Genomic DNA, 24,830 nt, shown 5'->3' with positions numbered 1-24,830 from the left:
TTTCACTCCCGGCACCACTTCCGAAAAACTGCCCACTTGGCTTGGTAGACTCCAGTAGAAGATTGTTGCTTACACTTAGCAGTAACCTCTGCAACCTTCCTTGAAAATCCTTTCACTCTGACAAGCTCCCTGACAGTCTGAAGCCTGACAGAGAGAGTGAATAACCCTTGATGGAATCAGAGAAAGTGCGGCTGTTTGAGAAGATTTCTCTTTTGAGGAAGTAGCCTTGGAAGTCTGTCAAAATGCCTAGCAGATCAGGGAACCACTCGTGTGGCCAAAAGGGAACAACTAAGGTCACTGACATGTTGTTGTGTGTATTGAACTTTTTCAACACTTCCTCACCATACTGAAGGGAGGGAAGGCGTAAAGATCTAGGTTAGGTTCGACCAGTCGTGCAGCTTGGCATCCATCGCCCATGCTTGCGGATCTGGAGCAGGGGAACAATACAATGGAAGACGATGGTTCCTTGACGTTGCAAAAAGGTCTATCGATGGCTTTCCCCACAGCTTCCACAGGTCGGTGCACAACTGTGGATTGAGTGTCCACTCCATCGGTAGAACCTGTTTGCCAAGACTCAATTCGTCTGCAAGGACATTCATCCTCCCCTGAATGAAGCGGGTCACTAATTGGGTCTCTTTACTCCTTGCCCACAGAAGAAAATCCTTTGTTGCTTCGTAGAGCATAAAAGAATGAGTCCCTCCTTGATTCTTGATATAAGCCAGGTTGGTCATGCTGTCCGAATGGACCGCTACTGTCTTGTTGAAGTTTGCTTTGCAAAATGCTGAAGTGCAAGATGAATCGCTTTTAATTCCTTTACATTGATGTGGAGGTTTCTCTCGGTAGGAGACCATGTTCCTGAAACCTCCATATCGTTGAGAAGGACTCCTCAACCCAGATCCAAAGTGTCTTGAGTATAATGTTAGGTCGGTGTTCATTGGAGCCAGAGACCTTCCTGTTGCAAATCTGTCTTTTGCCAGCCACCACCAAAGGTCCTCTTTTAGCTGGGGAGTGATGTTGAAAACGAATGAATCCGGGAATGACTTCCTTTGCCAACTGGCCCTTGAGGTAAAATTGCAGTACTCTTGTGTGTAGCCTGCTTAATGGAACAAACTTATGTATGGAAGAGAGGGTTCCCAGAAGACTCATCCATGTGTTGGCTGAGCTGGAGGGGCGAGTTACGAAGTCTTGGACTTTTCTGTGACAATTTAGGATCCTTTGTTGGGATGGAAAAGCCTGAAAACTCAGGGTCTATCACTATCCCCAAACATAGAACAGACTGAGTCAGGACTAGCTGCGACTTCTGGAAGTTTATTAAAAGGCCTAAATCTTGAGCGAGATGAGGAGTATCCTGCAGGTCCTCCGTGCACCGAGATCTCGAGGAGGAGCATAGGAGCCAATTGTCTAGGTACAGAGAGATGTTTATCCCTATGAGATGTAGCCATTTTGCTAGGGGAGAGAGTACCCGGGGAAAAACTTGAGGGGTCGTGGAGAGTCCGAAGCAAAGTGCCCGAAACTGGAAGAGACTGTCCTGGAACACAAATCTCAGATACTTCCTGGAATCCCGGTGAACTGGAATGTGGAAGTAAGCATCTTGCATGTCGATCGTAACCATCCAGTCTCCCTGATGGATGGCCGATAATACCGACTGACTCGTCTCTATTTTTGAACTTCATTGTTTGAACAAAGAGGTTCAGGGCACTGATGCCCAGGACAGGTTCCATCCTCCCGATAACTAGGGAACCACAAGAGGTGGTTGTAAAACCCCTCCATGTTTACATCCTTCACTACTTCCACAGCTTTCTTCTCTAGTAGGGTTGACACTTCCCGAGATAGGGCTGAAAACCTCTCTGAGTCTACCGAGTAGGCTGTTAAGCTGATGGAAGAGGTTACTAAGGGAGGTTTCTCCCTGAAAGGGATTGCATAGCCCTCTTTCAATACCTTCAGCACCCACAGCTCCACAATTCTTCTTTTTCCATTCTGTCCAGAAATGGGAAAGTCTCGCTCCCACTGGAACACAGAGGACAGACAACTCACTTTCGAGGTGCTGGCTTGTTAACGGGTTTCTTGGTTGGTCTGGAAGTTCAGAGGTTGGCTGTAGGTCGGGACTGGAAACGACCTTTAGAACTCCGAAAGGGCTGTTGCTGCAAGGGCGACGGCGTTCTAGTTGCTGTAGTAGAAGCAGTGGCTCGTGCAGGGAACTTAGTCCTTTTGGTGGATTGAGCGAGGAGGTCCTGAGTCAATTTCTTTTGTAGCTCTACTGAAACCTGCTCCAGGGTGTCCTGCAGGAACAGACTATCCTTGGCCAGGGGGGGCAAAAAGAAGCGAAGAACGTTGCGATGGGGTGACTCCCTTTGCTGTGAATGAGCACCACAAATCACGTTTTTTAAGGACTCCTGTTGTGAAGATGGTCGCCAGCTCTAGTGCTCCATCTCTTCCAGCTCTATCAGCCAGCCAGTCTGATGCAAATTTCTCTTGAAGGGACGTACAAGCTTCTATTTTCTTGGCTGGAGCCCCCACCGTCCTTCCAGAAAACTGGAGACCTTGAAGACTTAAAAGATGTCTTCAAGCAAATGGTCTAATTCTGAGGCGGTGAAGAGAATTCTGGCCGACGAGAAAGCAGAACAAAGAGAAGCATCTATGATACTGGATAAGTCCCCGTGAGAGGAAGCGGAAACTCCAAGGACGAGCTTCTCCAATGGCATAAGACAGATACTTCTGCCTTATCAATCGAGAGGCAGGCGAACAGAACTCCACTTTCCTGACGTCTCTCTTTTCCACTAACCAGGCATCCATACAGGTGAAAGTACCTGGTGGTTTTCACATCAAGAAGACCGAACCTAGAGACGAAGGGACGGGTGGAGAGAAGAACGACAGGAAAAACCTGAGCAGTGCCGATTAATTAGATGTAGATTGCTCCTCTTCTACAGGTTCCTTGACAGAGGCAGCGGATGATCCTGGGAGGTCCAAGGTCTCTTGCACTACTGGAGTTGGCTTTTGAAGAAGGCTCAGAACTTTATCAAGCCGAAGTTGAAGTGGCGCCAACGAAGGATCTTGAGCAACAGACAGAAATTCACCTGAAGAATCAGGTACTGGAATCTCTCCTTGCGGGGTCATGAAGATGCTAGAAGTAGGGTGGACTTCAAGAGAAGTGCCCACAGAGATTGGATGCACGGACATTAGGTGCCCACTCGCTGTCGGAACAGACACTGACTCCTTTGAAGTGGTTGCATTCTTCGTAGACACTTGGTGCCCCAAGGAAGGGCACTCGGCGATTTGACATTCAAACTCTGAGTGGTCATACATGGGCTCTTCCATCTCGGAATCTGGGCGCCCACGAACTGGAAAGGCGGAAACTGCACACTCATGCAATGGGCGCTCGGATGAAATGCGCTCATACAATGGGCGTTCTAGAGGTGATAGCTCGGACACTGAACGATCTTCAAGTTCGCGCATACACACAACACTATCATACACTGGGCGTTCGGACACTTTGCACCAATAAGCTGGACTGGCACACACACTTTTGGGGTCAGAACACACTTTCGCAAATGAATGGGCACAAGACTCTTGCTGGCGACTCCCAAAAACTACAAGAAGGGAGAGGGCTACGTTTCCTCTCTACAGCTTGCTTAAGAGACGGGGGCGAATCTGTTTCCAGGAAGCGCCCAGCCTTTTCGATGGCCTAGAAACTTTCACAAAATGGCCACTGCGCTTCTTGGATGTGGGAGAGTCCGAATCACTTGATGATAGGGCATGTACGCCCATTCAAATGCCTTTCCAATGGCGTTCTTCCGCAGCCTGGGATTGGCGGACAACAGGCTCGGATGAGGTGACGACTGCTTGTGGGCAAACCCCACTGACCTCCCTTGGACTGCCAGTTTGCTTCCTCCCAGGTAAGCAAGGGGAGTTTAGCAGGGACCTTGGTCTAGGAGCATCCACTGACACTGCACTCGACACTACACTTAAATTTGTCCATCAGGACCTTTACAGAATTCCCAATCTGGGAAACAGTATTCACAAGTAAATTAAATTTTTGATCTACCTGTGCTTCTAAGCTGGAGGACTGGAAATGGGAGAAAAAGCTGTCACAGATGTTGAAGGGATAGGCATAACATCAATATCAACTCCAGGAGAATGACCTGTACTAGCAGAAGCCTTAGCTTCAGCCCTAGCTGTAGCTTTTCTCAGTCAGCTATGCTGTAATTTGTCTAAGTGTGTCTGTAAAGTCTTCCACTTCCCCTTATCCCAGTCCTTATATGCTTCACAATTAAGCTCAGGAAAGCAAATTTGCTCCCTACAAGAGCTACATATGGTATGAGAGTCATATTTTGCAAAATGAGTCTAGTTTTACAGCCTTTGGGGTAATACCTAATGCTAGACAAACTAGTCATACATAATAGGTCAAAAGTCCAACTAAGCAAGTCACAATCGAAGATATAATCCAGAATTCTAGCTGAGCTAAATAGCTGCGCTACCAAAAGCAAAGAGTACTTCACCAAAGACGATCTCCGACCATCTGGCGAAAACAAATCAAGAGCTGCTAATAACTGGTGTTCAGTCATTAGCTGGCAGAAACGAATTGAGCTCTAGCTATGTTGTACCTATTCTTCCCCAAAAGTGGGTGGGACAGTATACCTACACCCAAAACAAAAGGGCGCTACTGCTAATTTCAAATTTTGAGCTGCCGCATAAAGTAGAAACTATAGCTATGTAATTATTTGGTAAGGTTCTTATATAAAAAGTAATTTTCAAACCAGGAGCAACATCAGTCTCAGTTCTATATAGAGACCAGAAATAAACACTGGTTACTGGACTAGCCAAAGAGTTTCAGGTGATTGTAGTCCAAAATACATGGGAGGCAATCAACCAGGTGACTGAAGTCATGCATTTTTGGATTTTGTCTAGCTCAAGTTAATGGCATTGGATAACACCAGGGGAACCAAAGAAGAAAGACAGTAGTCAAGAATGCTGAGAAAATCTTTCACACTTGAAGTAGTTCTATTCTATATGGGAGGGGTATGTATTTTTGTAAATTAGTTGACAATTTTTTCAGTCTTCAATTTTACAACTGATTTCAAAACAGTCTCCTTTGGAGTTTCGCAAATTCAATAAAATGTTACACATTTTGGAATATTTAGGAAACTTTCATGATGGGAATTATCAATTTTTAACATTTCTTGAGGGACTCTTATTTAATGTATGCAACAAATTTTGAAGCAGTTTGTATTGTCTACAGATATGCAAACCAAAGTCTTTTACAGTAGGAGTATCCTTCAGCACAAGCTGGAATGGCTGCTAAACCTTGGTCACCAGAGAGTTAACTGGTGGAAATGGGGAGTTAAGAGGGTGACCCCTCACTTGCTTCCCTGCTTGCTGCTTTGCTCTTTCTTTCAGTCTCAGGGACAGAGTGGAGTGGTTGAGGTAGGTACAACGTATATGAAAGGCTCTGGTTTGTTTATCTAAGAAAAATACAAAATGCTTCAAAACTTTATTTGTTCCTGCCATGATACAACTACTGCCTTTTATATTAGGACACTTATACCCCTTAGGAAAGGGTAGTCCCTCTGAGAATCTGAGAGTTGGATTCCACCTGGAAATTTCATGTTCCCAGTTGTGCATGCAAGCAAGGGATGTTATGACTCCTGTAATCTCCTCCCAGTCTGGTGAAACAATACTGCAGAGAACCATGACATCTTCCAAGGGAGTTGTCAAATCAATGGGCAGCATTATGCTGGCTATTACCAAGTAGTAAGTCCATAAAAAAACTCTTGACATGTTCTTCCACTCTCAGCTTCTCTAACCTCCTACCAGTCTGGTGAGAAGGCAATTGTGAAAGAAACAATATTGCCGAGAATCATAACATCTCCCATGGGAGTTGTCAAGTCAGTGGGCAGCCTTATGCTAGCTATTACCATGTAGCAAGTTCAGAAAAAAAGCTCTTGAAATTTAAGTACTTGGAGAATGTGCCCAAGGACTTGTGGGCAACATCCCTCAGGCAGAATGAGGTGAAGGTAGTCTGGTTATACCAGAGAATTACCCTTATTCCCTGAAACATTGAGAAGGTCTTCTGAAAGGTGAGAGATGGTCCAAGGCTTGATAACTTCACGAAACCTGCTTGATAACCTCACAAACCTGGAAAGAAAGGGTGCTGGATGCCACCATTTTATGCATACCTGTACCAATGAAAAGTCTCCAACACTTCAGCCTCAAGGATGGGTTCTTTTTATATACTACTTAATGACATGGACTGGGCACAACTGCATCTCAACTGGGTTTCCACCAATAGTCTTGAAGGGAGGAGGGGATGGATAAACTCTGACCTCCAGCCCTCTGAATGCCAAACAAGTTATGACGGGCCATACAACCTTCCCTACTCTCTTTGCCTAGGCCAAAGTCAAGAGAAAGAAACTGAGAGGTACTTGTCTCTCGGCAAAGGTAGATCAAGAAGTCTGCCATCCACTGAACAGATACTCCAATAGGAGAGCAACCCCTTCTACAATGCCAATCACAGAAGATGGCCCACTTTCCATGGTACCCACTCATCTCTCTATTGCTGCCATACAAGAAAAGCCTCTCTCTTGCTGGATACGCTGGAGAACCTCCAACTGTAAAGGCAGAGACTGAGCTGTCTGATGGTATTCGCAAACCAATGGTTAACACAGGAGGGTAGGCCACGGGCAGCTTTACTGCCGCCATGACCAGAATTGTCAGCAAATGTGTATACCACTTGCCATGTGGGCAACAAGGAGCCATCAATAATATCTGACCTGGGCGATGAACAAACTTGATCACCCTGTGGAGAAGGTTGAAGGGTGGGAAAGCATACATATCCAGATTGTTCTAGGGATGTTCAAATGCATCCTCCATCACTGCCCATGGGTCTGGGACTGGGGAGCAGAAGACTGTAAGTTTTCTGTTCAATCTGTGCCCAGAGGTCAATCATGGGGGACCCTACTTATGAGTGTAAGGATCACTCCATTCCCACCACATGACTCTAAAGGTGATCTGACAAAATATTCTTCCCCTGCCTGGAATGTACCTGGCTGACAATTCAACAGCTTGAAAAGCTGCCCACTCATGAATTTGCAGAACCAACTTGCACAGGCTCCAAGACACATCTGCAGCTTAGCTGATGTAGGCAACCACAGTTGTGCTGTTGCCACCAAGTGCCCTTTCAAACGACTTTGGAATGCTTGCAAATCCAACCAGGCTGCTTACATTTACAAGACACTGTGTAGGTGTGGTGTGTCTGCCATCCACACACCTGAAATGAACTCGCCTCTCAAATGTGTATATTAAAAAAAAAACGAGCGTTTCTGGAAAGGAAGACCAATGCTGCTTTTGTTGCTACTGAAGTGACCAGAGTTGACTCTATCCCCGAGTCACAGGCTTCTCCAATGATGACAAATGAACTTAGACCACCTGCCACAACTAAGCAGGTTGTTGCTGTTGCAAGAAACTGGGCTGCACCCCCCCTGAGACTGCATAAATAAGACCCTACTGGGAAGGCACCAAGGGCATACTCAGATACTTTGGGGAATATTGGACTTCTGCCAATTGATTGTAATTCCCAGATCAAGAGAAAAATCCAGCAGGTGATTCCTGTTCCAAAGAGGGCGTTCCCTGGAGGAAGCCAGTACTAACCATTCAGGTACTGCAGAATGCAAATACACAAGCCGAAACTAAGGTGGATACCCGAGTAAGCACCTGAGGAGCAGTCACCAACCTGAGGCACACAACCTTGAACTGGAACACAATCTTTTTGCATACAAAGCAGAGGTACTTCTAAGAGTCCTGTACTTAAAAGTATGCATCCATTAGGTCTACCAAAAGCATGAAGTTCCCCTCTCTAATGGAATCTTAACACTGAGCATCATTTCCATCATGAAACTAGTCTGTTGAATGTACTCAGTGCTGAGAGTTCAAACAACAGTCTCTCCAACCTTTACAAAGAAAAGGAGGCTGTACAAACCTGCAGACCAATGATCTATGATTTCTTTGGCATCTCCCTGTCATCAATTCCACCTCTACCAATGAGGCCTGAGATTTCCATGAATCTGGAGAGTAAGTTCGAAACAGTATCAGTGTCATACAGAGGAGTGGAAAAATCGAATACCTTTGAATGAACGTTGTATCCATCCCAGAGGACTGATACAACCCACAGCTCTGCTTCCTGCAAATGCTATTCTGTCCAATGGTGTAACAGGCAACCCTTACACATGGTGATCGCCACTCTCAATGACTCCTCCATTCATCTTACCTTTTCCTCCCCTCCTGGACTGGGTGGAGAAAGGGGGATGATGTGGTGGCCATGTATTGGCTCATGTTTTTGTATGAAAAAATTGTATAATATTTTTTATTTCAATATTGTATGTTAAAAATTTTCTTTATGAAAATCACTGTTCTCCCTTCCATTAGGATTTAATGAGAACTTTTTCTCATTGCAGGTCTGATGTGGTGAGAGGGATCACCACCACAGCACAAGTGGCTGGTTTGTTTTGATAATGAGATTAACAAAGACTGTGGGAACTGAACAAGCGCAGTAGGTACCTGATGAGAGGTATACAGAAAATTGTTGGTACGTGTGCACCTGCCTACTTCACTCATACTGTTGGCCATAAGTATGAAAAAACTGCAGTGTGGTGCTATGAACTATTGGTAAAACTTATGTGCAGCCTGATGTAACAACAGCACCTATAAACAAGATCAAGTCATTCTTGTCAGACTATGTAATTACAAATATTGACAATTATCAAGATGTTTTAAATGGCTGCAAGTGTCGGCGTGTTGAATGGTTGATAGTTTGCAGGTGGTGCTTGTACTTCAAATTTCGTGGATTGAGCTTAAGCTATCATACAAGTGTTGTCTGAATGAATTTTGATGATAGCTTTGTAAGCACTTGCACTGACACAGTTGCAAATCATTGTGACCTAAATGCAATGTTTATCCAAAATGGAAGCAGATTTCTGTTAGGCTCGATTGGAAATGTGTGCCTCTGGAGTGACTTGGTATTATCATAAGATTGTTGTAAGCATAACTTTCTCAAAATAAGTTTATAGTATAATCTTGCAGGTTGGGAGATAGGACAACTTACCGAAGTAGCTTGCCTAATCTAATTGTAAGGAAATTAGTTTTATGTTGCGGTAAGCATGATGACCATCATAAATTAAATAGTAGGGAAATGAGTGATTGTGTTCTTAGGTAGGATAGCTACTGGTTAGAAGGTTTATTCTGTTAAGTATACTGTCTGCAAGAATTCAGGGTTAACCTGTGCTGACTGTAAATTTTGTAAATAAAACTAGCACTAAGTAAATCTTTAGGTTAAGTAATGACTGTTTAATTTACTGCGTAAGTTTGTTGAACTGGATCACTGCTCTTGCTCTACACCTCTCAATTAACTTAATTACACTGTTCCTAAGAAAAACAAAAGACATATTTGGTGCCCAACATAGGCCACTTTATTGAGAGGAGGGAGAGTAGTGTAGTTCAGCAGTTTTCAGAGGGAGGATAGTAGTTTAATACTGAAGAAGTGGATAAGGGTTGTTGGAAAAATACGTGGCGAAGGGTGTAGTGAAAGTAGTGTAGAAATATGGAAATTTTTAAACTGGTGTAAGGTAAAATAAGTTTTAAAAGATAGTGGGATTAAAGTGCGAGGTGGAGCAACCACGGGAGTCCTACGACAAGAGAATGAAACACTGACGAGGATGATGAAGGAAATAAAGGAATCACTTAGTAAACAGGTGAAGGCATCAGAGAAGAAGATAGAAGAGAACTTAGAGAAGATGGAAAGCATGTTTAATGCAAGATTAGGATCTGGAACTACTAAGAGCGAGGAGATGCAAGGGATGGCAGGAGGAGGATAGATAGAATTAACCTCAGACAAGGAGGAGGATGAGGATAAGAAAAAGCCTTAAGGAAAGAATAGGGATATGCATTAAGAAAAAGAAGGATAGGAAAAGTATGAAGAAAAGTAAAGCCAGGCAAAAGATAGAGATAGTATACAAGTTGAATGAGAGTAGGAACTCACTATATACCCCATGAGTGATGGTAGTTGTGCCTCATAGGTGAGTGAGAAAACAGATGGGAAGTGTGACTGATAAAGGAGCGAAAGACGTACCTATGCCAAAGATGTACCTATGAGCATAGTGCTCAGCGAAATACTCAAGATAGGAAAGTATTATAATATATGGAGTGGGATATAAATGGTCTTTTTAAGGAGTATGAAAGATACTACCAGAAGTATGCTGTTAACAGCATCAATGGTTGCAAGGACTGGGTGAATTTCTGGAAGGTAGAATACTAGACTTATATCAAACAAACATGAGTGTAGGAAGACAAAGGTATGAAGTTGTGAAAGAGATTATGGTTGATCAAGTGAGAAGAGTGAAAGAGGGAATAAGGTATAAACAGAAGAATGAGTCTGAGGATGTACAAATGGGAAAGAACGAGTGTGTTCCAGAAAAAAGTATAAGGATCAAGATATTAATGACAATAAGAGATGTTAATGAAATGTCTGGTTACTGTTCCTGATCATCTGGCAGAGTTTATAAATGTAAAGCAGAAGAAAAAGATGAGATGGAAGAATGAACAATTAAAATGGAATGGTGTCCTAGAATTAGTGGAAGATTTAAAGTTTGAAGATATGGAAGATAGTAGGAATGTGAAATGAGCGTATACAGGGAGAATGGAGACACTGAAGTGTAGGACTGAGGGTGGGTCATACTGGGACGCAGTAGTACACCATTCACGGGAGACTATGAACTATTTTGTAAGAAGGTTAAATGAACATGAAATGAACAGGAATTCAAGGGGTATGAGAAGCATAGTAGGATTAGACAGGACAGGAGTAGAAGTGCAAGCTAATGCTGAAGCATAAGTAGGGAATAGGAATAATAGGAATGGTAGAAGGATGTGGCCAGTGGTATGAGAGGAGGTACAACAATCTAAAAATGTCATAGGTTTGGAAGGGTAGGACATAAGAAAAATTAATGTAGGTGGACCTTAGGGGCTGTTTCACATGCGGTCTGGTAGGACATGGGGTTAAGGACTGCAAGGAAGTGAAGTCTGTGAAATGCTGTAAGTGTGGAGGCTGGAGGCATATGGCAAGAATATGTCATTCACAGAGAACAGTTGGTGTTTGTGGGAATGTTGGATGACCTGGGCATTATGCCTGGATGTGTGAACTACCAAAGGCTAGATGTATGACATGTGGCCACGTTGCTAGAATATGTAGAACGTCAAATGCAAGTTTAGGTGTGACTGTAATGAATAGACCACAGAACCAGGGGAATAGGTTTTGCTGAACCCTCAGTAGTTGAGTGTGAAAGTGACGAATGCGAGAGAGGATTTGGCCTTTGTGGTGTAAATTTAGTGAGGAATGTAAACAAGTATTTGAGTATTAAGATGGAATGTTGGCGAGTGGAATTGAGTTTTGATCGATACCTGTTTGGCTGTAAATGTCATGTAAAAGATTGTGTATGAAAGGTTGCCTGGTGCAGTATGACATGTTGTTAGTTTACAAGATTTTGAGAGAAAATAAAATAGTGGTGCCCCTAGAGAAGACATGACAGAAGTGAAGGAATACAGAAATGCTGGAGTGAAATGGTACTTAAATGGAGATTTTAGTGTGAGAGTGAAGATGGTAAGTGGGGTAGATGTTTACGTTATTGAAGATTTGTAAGTCCCAAGAGAAGACAAGATAGTGTATTGGTAGGATGCCAACTGTACGTGGGAATTACGCAAACGAACAAGTTTGTTTGTGTTGAATTGTGATAGAGCCAATTGCAAAGCAAGACAGATCTTGATATATATATATATATATATATATATATATATATATATATATATATATATATATATATATATATATATATATATATATATATATATATATATATATATATATATATCACACACACACACACACACACACACACAGTAAACCCTGGATTAGCGTTCTCACGATTCGTGGACTCACGTATTCACGGATTTCTCTTTGGACGTATCTACGACTGATCTTTTGGTGAACATTGATATTCCATTTCATTTCATCTCTTGTTCCTGGCCATCCAGTTATGTTAGATTATTGTCAAAGTATTTTTGGTAGAGCTTGTTTTGCTGTAGACCTGAGAGAGAGAGAATGCAGGGTGTGTATGTACAGATATGCACTACCAATAGCCTTTTTGATGCGGTCACTATCAAGCTACCAACAGATGGGACTTCTCAACTTTGTAGAAACAATAAGCAATGAAATTTCCTCTTGACTGGGTAACACGTTTACAGCATAGTCTAAGCACAGTAACTAGCTGGGAACTAGACTTTACAGGCTCTGTTAAAGTACAGCTGAGGAGAGTAAGAATGTGTTGCATACGTATGAAATTTGGATTTTAAATATTTTTATGGTGATTAGAGACGAAACATCAACGATAAAATATTCTCTTGTGTACTATTATAATATGTGTGATAATCATAGTCAACTAACCTTGCAATGAAATATGGCACAATAAATCAGACAAAGCAAAAAATATGGCAACATTTAAGTACATATGCACTCACAGGGAACTTCCTGGGTTTGTTTATTTTGTATTTTTTTTTATTTTATTTTATGGTACGTTTATGGTACAGTAATTGACATTTCATTAAAGGATATGTACAGTACAGTACTGATATACAGGAGAGAGAGGGAGAGAGAGAACTGAGATTATGTTGTCGGAGAACTTGCTACTGGTGGTTTTGAGTTTCCTACGGATGAAATTCAGATTTTAAATATTTTTGAGGTGGTTAGATCAATATAATACCAGTATACAGTACACACCCCATATATACGGGGGATGCATTCCAGAGCCCCACACCCCGTGAATAGTCAATATCTGCAAATACATAGAACCCCCTCTAAAAATGCTTATAACTGCCTATCTCGAAAATTCAAATATCAAATGTATACTTAAAGTATCATCTTACATCAAATATACCATAAATTATTATCGTATTACTGTATTAATCTTTGAAATTATATATTACTAATATTTCAAAGTCACCTTATACATTAGTACCCTTAAAAATATATACATACGTACTTCTAACCCTTCCAGCCAAATCAGAGAGAGAGACACCACTAATTTATATTCAGCCAGCTTTGCTGGTACATGCAAAAGAGAGAGAGAGAGCGAGAGAGAGAGTTCATCTCTTTAATCCATTTCTCTTCAAGCAACTGACAAAAAAAAATTTATGTTTGTTTTTTCTTCCAAAGATGTACCTTTACATTTTTAAAACACTATGAACTAAATATCTATTTATCTAGCTATCTATTTCTCACATTCTACCCTTTGGCGCGAGAGAGGGAGATTTTTCAGTTTACTATCCTTCGTAGTGGTTGCCAACACTGACCACCCAACCCTTGCTGTCAGGTTACTTGACACATTTGAACAGGTTCACTATCCCCCATGAGCTCAAAGACTCAGGAGAAAAAAAATTGGGGGCAACTTTTTTTTTTTATTTACTTACTATAGAAATGCATAAATGTTGTAATTATAGTATATTATTATTATTATTATTATTATTTGAAAATTAATTATTATTAGGTAAATCATTTACTGTATTTATAATACAAAAATAATCATGCCATAAAAATTCTCTCATCTTAGCAAGAGAAAGAGAGAATTATTATTATTTAATCTTATTAATCTTGATATTTGAAATTAGTAAATCATTATTTTATCATAAAAAATGCATTTAGTCATGAAAATAACATCAAGCTACACTAATTAGTGAATATGTCTCAATGAAAACTCCGTAAATTGCCAAATATTTTGTGAATAATTTATAGATATGTTCCACAGAAAATCCTGCGAATCAGTGAGTTAGCGAGTCGTGAGAATGTGAATAAGGGGGTTTACTGTACAGCCATATACTTGTGTCAAAGCTAACCTAAATCTTGGAGGGTTTAAATTAACAGAGATATTTAATAAAATATATTACAACTACACACTTGTAATAATCCAATTACCCTGCAATATGGGACATACTACTTGCCATGAGCAGTCCTTGTAAAAAACATGGAAAATTTGGTTGGTCGCCAGATATGTGTGAAATTTGTAGTATGCTCCTGGCAGCAAGTTTTAAGGTCGTAACAGCTCGTTTTAACCCTTAAACACCGACTGAATGTATCGTACGTCGACTAAAATTGTCTGTTGGGTGCCGAGTGGATGTACCGTACGTCTACTACAAAAAATTTCAACCCTCGGTCAACTTTGACTCGACCGAAATGGTCGAAAAACGCAATTGTAAGCTAAAACTCTTACATTCTAGTAATATTCAGTCATTTACCTTCATTTTGCAACAAATTGGAAGTCTTTAGCACAATATTTTGTCGTAATGTTTGCACCGGTTTATATTAGTTGTTACATAAAGTTTTATATATGGAAATGTGTGCAATTTCATGTAGAATACAACAGAAAATAACTCATGGTTGTAGCTTCTATCAGTTTTGAAATATTTCCATATAAATCACGATAACTGCCAAAATTTCAACCTTCGGTCAACTTTAACTCGACCGAAATGGTTGAAAATCGCAATTGTAAGCTAAAACTCTTACATTCTAGTAATATTCAGTCATGGTCCTTCATTTTGCAACAAATTAGAAGTCTCTAGCGCAACATTTCGATTTATGGTGAATTTTTTAAAAAACTTTTCCCTTATGTCCGCGCGTGGTAACTGCCAAACATCTCGGAAATTCTTTCGTCACTTTGTCGTAATGTTTGCACAGGTTTATATTAATCGTTACATAAAGTTTTATATATGGAAATGTGCACACTTTCATGTAGAATACAACAGAAAATAACTCATGTTGTAGCTATTATCAGTTTTGAAATATTTCCATATAAATCACAAATAAATCCGCGATAAGGGCCAAAATTTCAACCTTCGTCAACTTTAACTCGACCGAAATGGTGAAAAAACACAATTGTAAGCTAAAACTCTACATTCTAGTAATATTCAATCATGTACCTTCATTTTGCAACAAACTGGAAGTCTCTTGCACAATATTTCGATTTATGGTGAAATTTTGAAAAAAAAAAAAAAAAAAAAAACTTTTCCTTACGTCCGGCAACTCGGCTAACATCTCTGAAATTCTTTTGTCACTTTGTTGTAATGTTTGCACCATTTTTTATTAGTCGTTACGTAAAGTGTTATATAAGAAAATGTGTGCAATTTCATGTAGAATACAACAGAAAATAACTCATGGTTGTATCTTTTATCAGTTTTGAAATATTTTCATATAAATCATGATGTGCCAAAATTTCAACCTTTGGTCAACTTTGACTCGACCAAAATGGTCGAAAAATGCAATTGTAAGCTAAAACTCTTACATTCTAGTGATATTCAATCATTTACTTTCATTTTCCAACAAACGGGAAGTCTGTAGCACAATATTTCGATTTATGGTGAATTTTTGTAAAAACTTTGTCCTTCCCTCCGCTCGCGCTAACTCTGCTGAAAATCTCCAAATTTCTTTAGTCACCTTGTTGTAATTTTTGCACCATTTTCTATTAGGCATTAAATAAAGTGTTATGCATGAAAATGTGCGCAATTTCATGTAGAATACAACAAAAAATAACTCATGGTTGTAGCTTTTATCAGTTTTGAAATATTTTCATATAAACCATGATAAGTGCCAAAATTTCAACCTTCGGTCAAATTTGACTCGACCGAAATGGTAGAAAAATGCAATTGTAAGCTAAAACTCTTACATTCTAGTAACACTCAATCATTTACCTTCATTTTGCAATGAACAGGAAGTCTCTAGCACAACATTTCGATTTATGGTGAATTTTTGAAAAAAACTTTTTCTTTACCTCTGGGTGCGCTAACTCGGCTGAAAATCTCAGAAATTCTTTAGTCACCTTGTCGTAATTTTCGCACCATTTTCTATTAGGCGTTACATAAAGTGTTAAACATGAAAATGTGTGCAATTTCATGTAGAATACAACAAAAAATAACTCATGGTTGTAGCTTTTATCACTTTTGAAATATTTTCATATAAATCATAAATGCCAAAATTTAAACCTATGGTCAACTTTGACTCGACCGAAATGGTAGAAAAATGCAATTATAAGCTAAAAATCTTACATTTTAGTAACATTCAATCATTTACCTTCATTTTGCAACAAACGGGAAGTCTGTAGCACAATATTTCGATTTATGGTGAATTTTTGAAAAAAAATTTTTCCTTATTCCACGCGCACTAACTTGGCTGAAAATCTCAGAATTTCTTTACTCACCTTGTCATAATTTTTGCACCATTTTCTACTAGGCGTTACATAAAATGTTATACATGAAAATGTATGCAATTTCATGTAGAATACAACAAAAAATAACTCATGGTTGTAGCTTTTATCAGTTTTGAAATATTTTCATATAAATCACGATAAGTGCCAAAATTTAAACCTACGGTCAACTTTGATTCGACCGAAATGGTCGAAAAATGCAATTGTGAGCTGAAACGCTTACATTCTAGTAACATTCAATCATTTATCTTCATTTTGCAACAAACGGGAAGTCTCTAGCACAACATTTCGATTTATGGTGAAATTTTGAAAAAACATTTTCCTTCCCTCCGCGCGCGCTAACTGCTGAAAATCTCAGAATTTCTTTAGTCACCTTGTCATCATTTTTGCACCGTTTTCTATTAGGCGTTATGTAAAGTGTTATACATGAAAATGTGTGCAATTTCATGTAGAATACAACAAAAAATAACTCATGGTTGTAGCTTTTATCAGTTTTGAAATATTTTCATATAAATTACGATGTGCCAAAATTTCAACCCTTGGTCAACTTTGACTCGCCTGAAATGGTTGAAAAATGCAATTGTAAGCTAAAACTCTTACATTCTAGTAACATTCAATCATTTACCTTCATTTTGCAACAAACGGGAAGTCTCTAGCGCAACATTTCGATTTATGGTGAATTTTTGAAAAACTTTTTTCCTTACCTCCGAACGCGCTAACTCGGCTGAATATCTCAGAATTTCTTTAGTCACCTTGTCATAATTTTTGCACCATTTTCTACTAGGCGTTACATAAGGTGTTATACATGAAAATGTGCGCAATTTCATGTGGAATACAACAAAAAATAACTCATGGTTGTAGCTTTTATCAGTTTTGAAATATTTTCATATAAATCACAATAAGTGCCAAAATTTCAACCATCAGTCAACTTTGACTCAACCGATATGGTTGAAAAATGCAATTGTAAGCTAAAACTCTTACATTCTAGTAATATTCAATCATTTACCTTCATTTTGCAACAAACGAGAAGTCTCTAGCATAATACTGCGATTTATGGTGAATTTTTGAAAAAACTTTTTTTTACGTCCGCACGTCACGAATTCATGCATCATTTTCTGATAATATTTTCTTTGTGTTGCTTTGATCTTTTTACAATTTGTTATATACCAAAATCATCACAATTTAGTGTTCAATACAACGAAAAAATAAATATCTCATTAGCACTAACCGTTTTGCTCACAGCACGATTTGTATACAATTATGAAATTTTTTTTTTCGCGCTGTCATATATTCCAATATTTATATATGATATTTTTTTCATTTCTGATGGTTGCATACTAAACTTCAGGCAATGACAAAAAAAGGAGCCAAAATTGAACTCTTAATCTTAAAAACTAAGTGTGCTGTGGTTTTTTTAAAAAAACTTCCTTTCCGCTTCGGCGCTAACTCTCAAACCGTGCTGGCATACGGCAGACGCTTTTGTAAATAGAGGCTCGGCGTTTATGGGTTAATTACAGATATAGCCATTAAAGTAATCTCAATAACATAACACTGATTTCAACACTTACATAAATCAGGAAAAAGTTGCAATGACATAAATCAGGAAAATGCTGCAATGATAATCAACTGGGATAGTTTTCCCGCCAGGCTGCCACAGGCTGTTCCTTTTACCTCCCCGGAAGTTTTCACCAATAGCGAGTTTTATTAATTCCATGTTTTTAGTAGATTCTGGTGTTCAAAGAAAGTTTATAATAACATGTTTTTCTTATGCTTAGTGTAATTTATCCCAATTGGTGTTAAAATATGTGAAAAGTAAAAAAATTATGCAGCGTGCATCTGAAAACAAGCTCCTGTCGTTGACTTCCGCGGGTGTTGTTATTAAATTTAGACTTACCATTGCAATACTTTATAATCTGTTGAACAAATTTTACTACACTGTGTATCGGTAGGTGTGGCATGGTTAGTCCTAACCCCCAGGTGCCACAGCAGAAAACCAGAGGTCTTATTGATGGTGAGTATACTAACTATCACCGGAGCAAGGGTGACAGTACTGCAACCAAACCCAGCAAGCTTAGGTAAGCCACTGTAGAACTACATCCTAAAACATAAGTTCATGTAGTTTCTTGTTCTTTGGTACCAAAAACTGAGGAGTATTTGGAATAGAGAATGGGGCTTGAAATTTGTGGCTTGACCTTGAACCTGAAATGTTTTTTCTTTGGGGTGTTGGGATTAAAAATTGAGAGCTTAATCCTTTTCATCACCTGTCAATTTCTTTATAAAGCTCCTTGACAATGAAACAAGCGACTACCCTATCAAAAAACAGGTTTTGATGTAGGAAAAACCTATTTTTGGTAGTTGCTGTTGAGTCCTCAAACCCCTCCCACTTCCCTGATGAAAAGGCATGGGACTTGGGTGAGGGATCATCCTGCATTGACCAACAGAAAGTAATGGTTGCTTGGTCGTCATGCAGGTGCGTTGTCGACAGTGTGGCAGGTGGCGCACTTCTTCTAGCAGGTTTTGGCAATGGAAGAACCTGGGTATACAGCTTCCCTGTAAGATTGGGAAAGTGCCCCCTTATCTTTGAGTCCTTTACATAATCCATCATGTGTTATAGTGTTTATCACTACGACATAATACCCGGCCACGAGACCAGCTAAAAGAGAATTCTCCGATATCAGTTTGGTCACCATGGAGTTCTGGTAGACCATGGAGGGGTAATACCCTGAGGAGACAAAAGCAACTACCAAAAATAGGTTTTTCCTAGTTCAAAACCTGTTTTATACAATGAATCCCCTAATGCTGAGATCCTAGATTGGGTTTGTGTAATCTTTAACCTCCATAAATGGATCTGCAGCATATAAATGGTTTCTGATGTTGATAACCATAGTTGTTGTGATGCTAGTCTGTGTAAATAGATCAATGATGATTAATGATGATAATTCAAGGTCCCATGCTTTGGAGTGGTTACGGCTCCAAAGTTTTCATACTGGCAGAGTCATGGGATGGGCATTTATCTTTGTTGTTATATGGACAACTGGCTCATCGTAGACCCTTCCCTTTTGACTGGCCAAAAACCTGGACACCTCTCTAGATTCTTGCCACCATCTGGACCTCCAGGTTAATCCAGGGAAGTTAAGCTGAACTATGTCCTTGGAGGGAATGTACCTGGTACGAGCATCAATACTGTACTGTGCAGGAAAAGGAAAGATCCTCAAAAGGACATACTACAACAGTTTGAGTCCACCCTTCTTTAGGCATAAAGAAAATATTAAGTAGCAATGGGATATTTGGTCTCTCTGGAAATGCTGTCCCCCTGCAGCAGATTCAGAATTTGTCTTCTTATAAAGGTTGCAAGATGCTAAAAACAGTGTCTAGATTGGATAATAAGTATTCTCAGGTGGAGTGAGGAGCGCAGTCTGTGACAGTGTCCTGCCTGTTTCAAGGGAACAAGAGATTTTCTTCTTTTAGGATGCCTTCACCCATGGATTGGTGCTCATATGTTGGACGTTCAGTTTGAAGATGGACAGACATATCAATGTCTCAAGAGTTTTAGGGTGTAGTCTGGCAGAGAGGCACATGATCACTATCATCCTGAGGTCAGTTCAGGGTCTTGGAATGTCACTGCCAACTTCCTAAGTAAAAAATCTCAGATTCTTCTGTCATTGGTCCATCGGTGTAGGGATATGTAAAAAAATTGTATGGCTCCAAAGGCGGTTTTGTTTGACACACACTAAACCACAAGCATCCCATGTACTCCTCCCTGTATCCAGATCCAGCTGCTTGATGCTGGGACACTGTATTCCAAGTATGGGACAACCTAGTAAAAGTCTATGCCTTCCCTCCCTTCAGTCATTGTTTAGGGTATTTGCAGTCCTTTTGGCCTGTAGCTGCACCCCTTTGTAGCTTTCTACTACACGTTCATTCCTGCTTCCTTTCCAAGTACTCCCTCATCCTCTTTTTACTGTCCTAAGTGTTGAATGGCTGAAAGTACCCTAGTGCTTGGCTTAAAAAAAATAACTGCATGATTCATCTACTCTCTTCCTTCAGCCCATTTTGTTAGGTATAGTGTCGGAGAAGTTGAGATTTGAAAAAATACTGCATGCTTCTCATTACCATGTTATGGCTCCAGCTGGAATGGTTCCTGAACCTGTTGCATTTGGTCTTGACTGACCATCTGGTTTCCGCCCATCCCTACAAAGGAAGACTCCTCAAACAGCTTCACTAGCAGTATCCATGACAGGCTACACACCTCCAGCTTTTGCGAGTGCATATTATCCAGTGCAACCTTACAGGAAGCAGTGTCTGCTATCAATACATCTCACAAGAAATCAACACTGAACCTTCACTTGGGGAAATAAACATAGGCATGAACAGACTTGTCAGTCCTAATCTGCAACTCAAGTCAGTCCATTCTTATATCGGCAATAAAGCCTCTGAATGGGGACTTAACCCAACTTTTAAGTAGCTTATTCAAGTCTCCTTAAAAACCCATTTAACAAGATTCCATCCAAGACCTGACAATGAAGACTAAATTCTTATTGGCCTTACATTTCTCAAAGAGTTGATGTGCTGCATGTCCTGTTAGATGTCTTTGACTTATTCAGAGCACTTGGCCTCAATCAGCAAAGACCAAGCAGCCAGTTTGAACCATGTCAAGATTTCCTCAGGTGATCATCATCCATCCATATTTCATAGATTCAGTCTTTATTAATTTTATTTGATCCTTTCTAATGAATATCCCCACATATCTAGCTTGTTTTCTGGCTCCTTTCTAGTTTCTTTAATCAAAATGATGTTATCAGCATGGAATATAAACCAAGCATGGCTTCTCCCTTACATCCTCAACCATTCCACCCAACACATCAAATAAGAAGGGGCTTAATGCTGATTTCTGGTGTAATCCTACTTTGACCTGGGAGCTTTTATTCATCCTTACATTACTTCTAACACTTTTTGTTACATTCCTGTACATTTCAGTGATTACTCTCACATACTGCTCTGGTACCTCTTGCTTCTTCAAGCCTCTTACTTTTTGTTTATGCATCTTATCATCCAATCTTGAGTACTTGTCTAGGTCTTCTGTCTATAATTCATAGAAATATTTTCAAGGCAGGCCATTAATTTAATTCCTCTATCATTTTTGCAACTTTGCACATTTTACTTTAAAAATTGATATCATTGTGCTCTCTCTCCATTTTCTGGTATAGCTGTCTTTTCCATAATTTTCTTCCCTAGCTCCCTTAGCACACACATTTTCCAAGCCCAAACAGGTATGCCATCTGGTCTGGGAGCTTTACCAACCTTCATCTTTCTATGAGCTTCCTTTATCTCTTTTATTATCTCATTGAGCACTGCAAAAATTGGACTCTTCCTCCTTATTTATCAATTTTTCAAAATATTCCCTCCCTCTCTTTATAATGTTCTCTTTCTTTAGCACACAGATGGACATTACAGCAATGCTAAATAAGAAATGTATGTACGAGTTTTGACTTAAAGACAGACTTAGGAATGATATGGGCTTTAAAGATAAACTTTTCAGTAAATTAAGGACAGGAATGATGATGGCTAAATTATGTCAACCCACACTTAACATGATTCCTTGGACCAGACACCATACTGTTTGATTTCCTCTTGGGAAAAATTTGGAAAAAAAATCAATAAAATAGTGCTGAGCTTTTATGAAATTAACCCAGACATCTTAAAAAAATAAATGGCAAACTATGTAGATCTCTACAACCCATTCAGTGTCCCTTATATGTAACGCAAATTTGATGAGAAGTGGCTCAAAAAAGAGTATTCCAGTGCACTGTGCACTTTGGCTGTATACTAACAGAAAAATAAGAGGATATTAGTTAGGCCAAGGGCCTCCTGCCCTGACCTCTTGGCCTACCTCGGCTATTGTAGGGTACCAGCCCCACCACATATGTATCATGATCCAAAAAAGGTAGAATTAGAATAAAGAGGGGTGGCAGAGGTGGGTTAGTCCTTCACGAAAGCCACAGTTTGTATATATGTAAGAAAAATAAAAATTACTTAGCTTTAGTATTTGATCCTATGGGGATACAAACCTATGTTTTCATAAAGGCAGCCTCACCCCTTAGGTGGGAAGTCAATCTACCTGCTACTAATTGTAAACAAGTGGGAGTGTTCTGGATCCACTGGGTTCCTTTGACCAGCACTACCCCCAAATCTCCAGACTACTATTCTCTTGGGCTGGAGGCCTACCCTGGCTACTCGCTCTCACTTAGGAGAGAAGGACTAAGGCTCACACCCCTCAAGACAGGCCTTTTCCTACACTACAACAGTTGTGTAGGGATTGCACAGTACTACAAGGGCGTTCTCCCCGAGGCACTCGCCTCCATTTCAATGGGGGTACCAACTGATGATGACCAATTGGCCTGTGACCATTTGTTCCCTCACACTCCTCCAGGATCATGGGGTGCCACCTGCCCTAGGCATAGCCCCTCTTGTTTGGCTCTACACCTCTCAACACCAGGGATATTTTGGCTAGATGCCTGAGGTAGAAGGCTGTGGAGAAGGACTTTCTCTTCCACAATCCTGCCTCCATCCCCTGGAAGACTTTCAAACCTCAGGTCTGTAACTGTGGGGTTCTGTGTCTTTGCCATGAACTCTGGCAAGGACTCAAAGAACATGGAGGTACAGCTTGTCTGCCGCCTCCTGATGCAGGGACCACTCCATCCCCATGATCTGGTCCTTTCTGCTCAGCTGATAGTCACTACATTTCTTTTCCCCTGGATATACCTTGTTGTCAGGTCCATTGCTTCTTTCTCCCACCAGTCGTGCAGTCTCACTGCCAATGAACACATTTTGGGTGATGTTCTGCCTTGCTTGTTGATGGGGCCACTACAGTGGTGTTGTTGCTCATCATGAACAATGAGTGACACTCCAGTTGTTCTTGGAAGTGCTGTAGTGCCAATTGCAATGCTCCCATCTCAAGGAGGTCAATGTGCTCCTTGCTCTTGTCACTCCCCACATCCCTGACATGCACCTTCCATTCAGGTGTGGCCGGCCCCCACCCCACTGGGAGGTGTTGGAGAATACCACCATCTCTGGGGGCAGCTTGCTGAGTGGTAATCCTAGCTGGAGATCGTGGGGATCCAACCACTGCTCAAGATCCCTTCTCACTTCCAAGCTCACTGGAATCAACTGGTCGGGTGACTTCTCTGGCAACTGCCAATATGTCTTTAGCTGCCACTGCAAGAACAGAAGGTGGGAACTTCCCCTGGGCACTAACTTCTCCAGGAATATCAGGATGCCTATCAACACCCAACAGTGCCTTGCTGGCTGGATAGGGCCTACCATGAACCCATGCACCACTTTCCACAGATTGTATGTCCTTGTTGGGACCAGAACGGCTCTCACTAGCATTGTGTCTACCCTGTAGGGCCCCGTAGGGGGTTTAGTGCTGTCAGTGCACTAACCATGGGGTACACTGTAGGCATCACTTAAGGTTCTTTGCAGCATGCCTTTGGCCCCTAGCTGTGACCCCTTTCGTTCCTTTTACTGTGCCTCCTTTCTTCTTCTCTTTCTTCCACCTTGCTTTTGACAGTCTCGTAAAATTGATTCATAGTGCAACTGCGAGGTTTTCCTCCTGTCACACCTTTCAAACCTTTTACTGTCAATTTCCATTTCAGCACTGAATGACCTCATAGGTCCCAGTGCTTGGCCTCTGGCCTAAATTCTATATTCAGCTCAGTTCAGCATTGTGTCTAACCATATCCAGAGTTACTTTATCTCCTGCTTTGGCTCCAGATTCAAAATTACCCCAAAGTCCCAGGACTTCCAACGCTTAGTCCCTGTTCTTCTCTAGGTTCTAGCTGAAAGACCCCAAGTGAAGACCTGTGGAGCTGTCGCAAGACTGAAGCAAAGGGCTCTGAACTGGTATGTTATCTGTTGGCAGAAAAACTGCAGGAATTTTCTCAGCGAGTGGTGGATCGGGGTGTGAAGGTAGATATCCTGCAGGTCTATAAAGACAATGTAGTCTCCCTCTCTGGTGGACATTAATACTGACTGGATCATTTCCCTAGAAAACAGCATCTGCTGCAGGAAGCCATTCAGGGCCGAAAACTGCTGCAGGAAGCCATTCAGGGCTGAAAACTGGTCTCCATTCCCCTGAGGATTTCTCTACCAGGAAGAGGCAGCTATAGAACCCCAGCGACTCTTCCTCTACCACCTCAATGGCTCCCTTTTGAAGCATAACTCTTACTTTGCTTGAAGGGCCTTGCACTTTGTTGGCTCAGTCTTGTACGACAGGAATGGAATTGGTTGCAATGACAAAGGGGAGTCTGCAGCATTGCCTGAGAATTGTGACTGTCCTACTCCCCCAAGCACCCGCCCCCTCGTCTGAGACTGATGGGGGGTTGTCTCTTCTCATCTAGAACTGCCCTTCTTTCCCATCCTGCTCCTCCTACATGGCTGGGAGGCTTGAGACAACCATCCTCTTTTCTCACCTACTTTCAGGAAGGAAGAGCCCTGGGCTTCTTGATATCTTGGCTACAGAGAAGGCCTCTGGGGGTTGCTGAC

General features: G+C 40.8%; 2 protein-coding genes across 20 annotated transcripts in view; one reads left to right on the top strand and one right to left on the bottom strand.

Annotated features, from left to right (window-relative positions):
• The window catches only part of mRpS28 (mitochondrial ribosomal protein S28), a 139,195-nt gene extending 129,866 nt beyond the window's left edge, over nt 1-9,329 (top strand). Inside the window, exon 4 of the mRNA XM_067100024.1 lies at nt 8,448-9,329. The gene's annotated coding sequence lies outside the window, so the exon portion shown is untranslated. The remainder of the gene's footprint in view (nt 1-8,447) is intronic.
• Nucleotides 1-24,830, bottom strand: part of LOC136836076 (potassium channel subfamily K member 6-like) — a 174,807-nt gene that overhangs the window by 10,983 nt on the left and 138,994 nt on the right. The gene's annotated exons all lie outside the window — the stretch shown is intronic.

This window comes from Macrobrachium rosenbergii, chromosome 56, assembly GCF_040412425.1.
Source record: "Macrobrachium rosenbergii isolate ZJJX-2024 chromosome 56, ASM4041242v1, whole genome shotgun sequence".
Taxonomy (NCBI): domain Eukaryota; kingdom Metazoa; phylum Arthropoda; class Malacostraca; order Decapoda; family Palaemonidae; genus Macrobrachium; species Macrobrachium rosenbergii.
The sequence above is the reverse complement of the archived record's forward strand: the minus strand, read 5'-3'. Positions and strand labels throughout refer to the sequence as shown.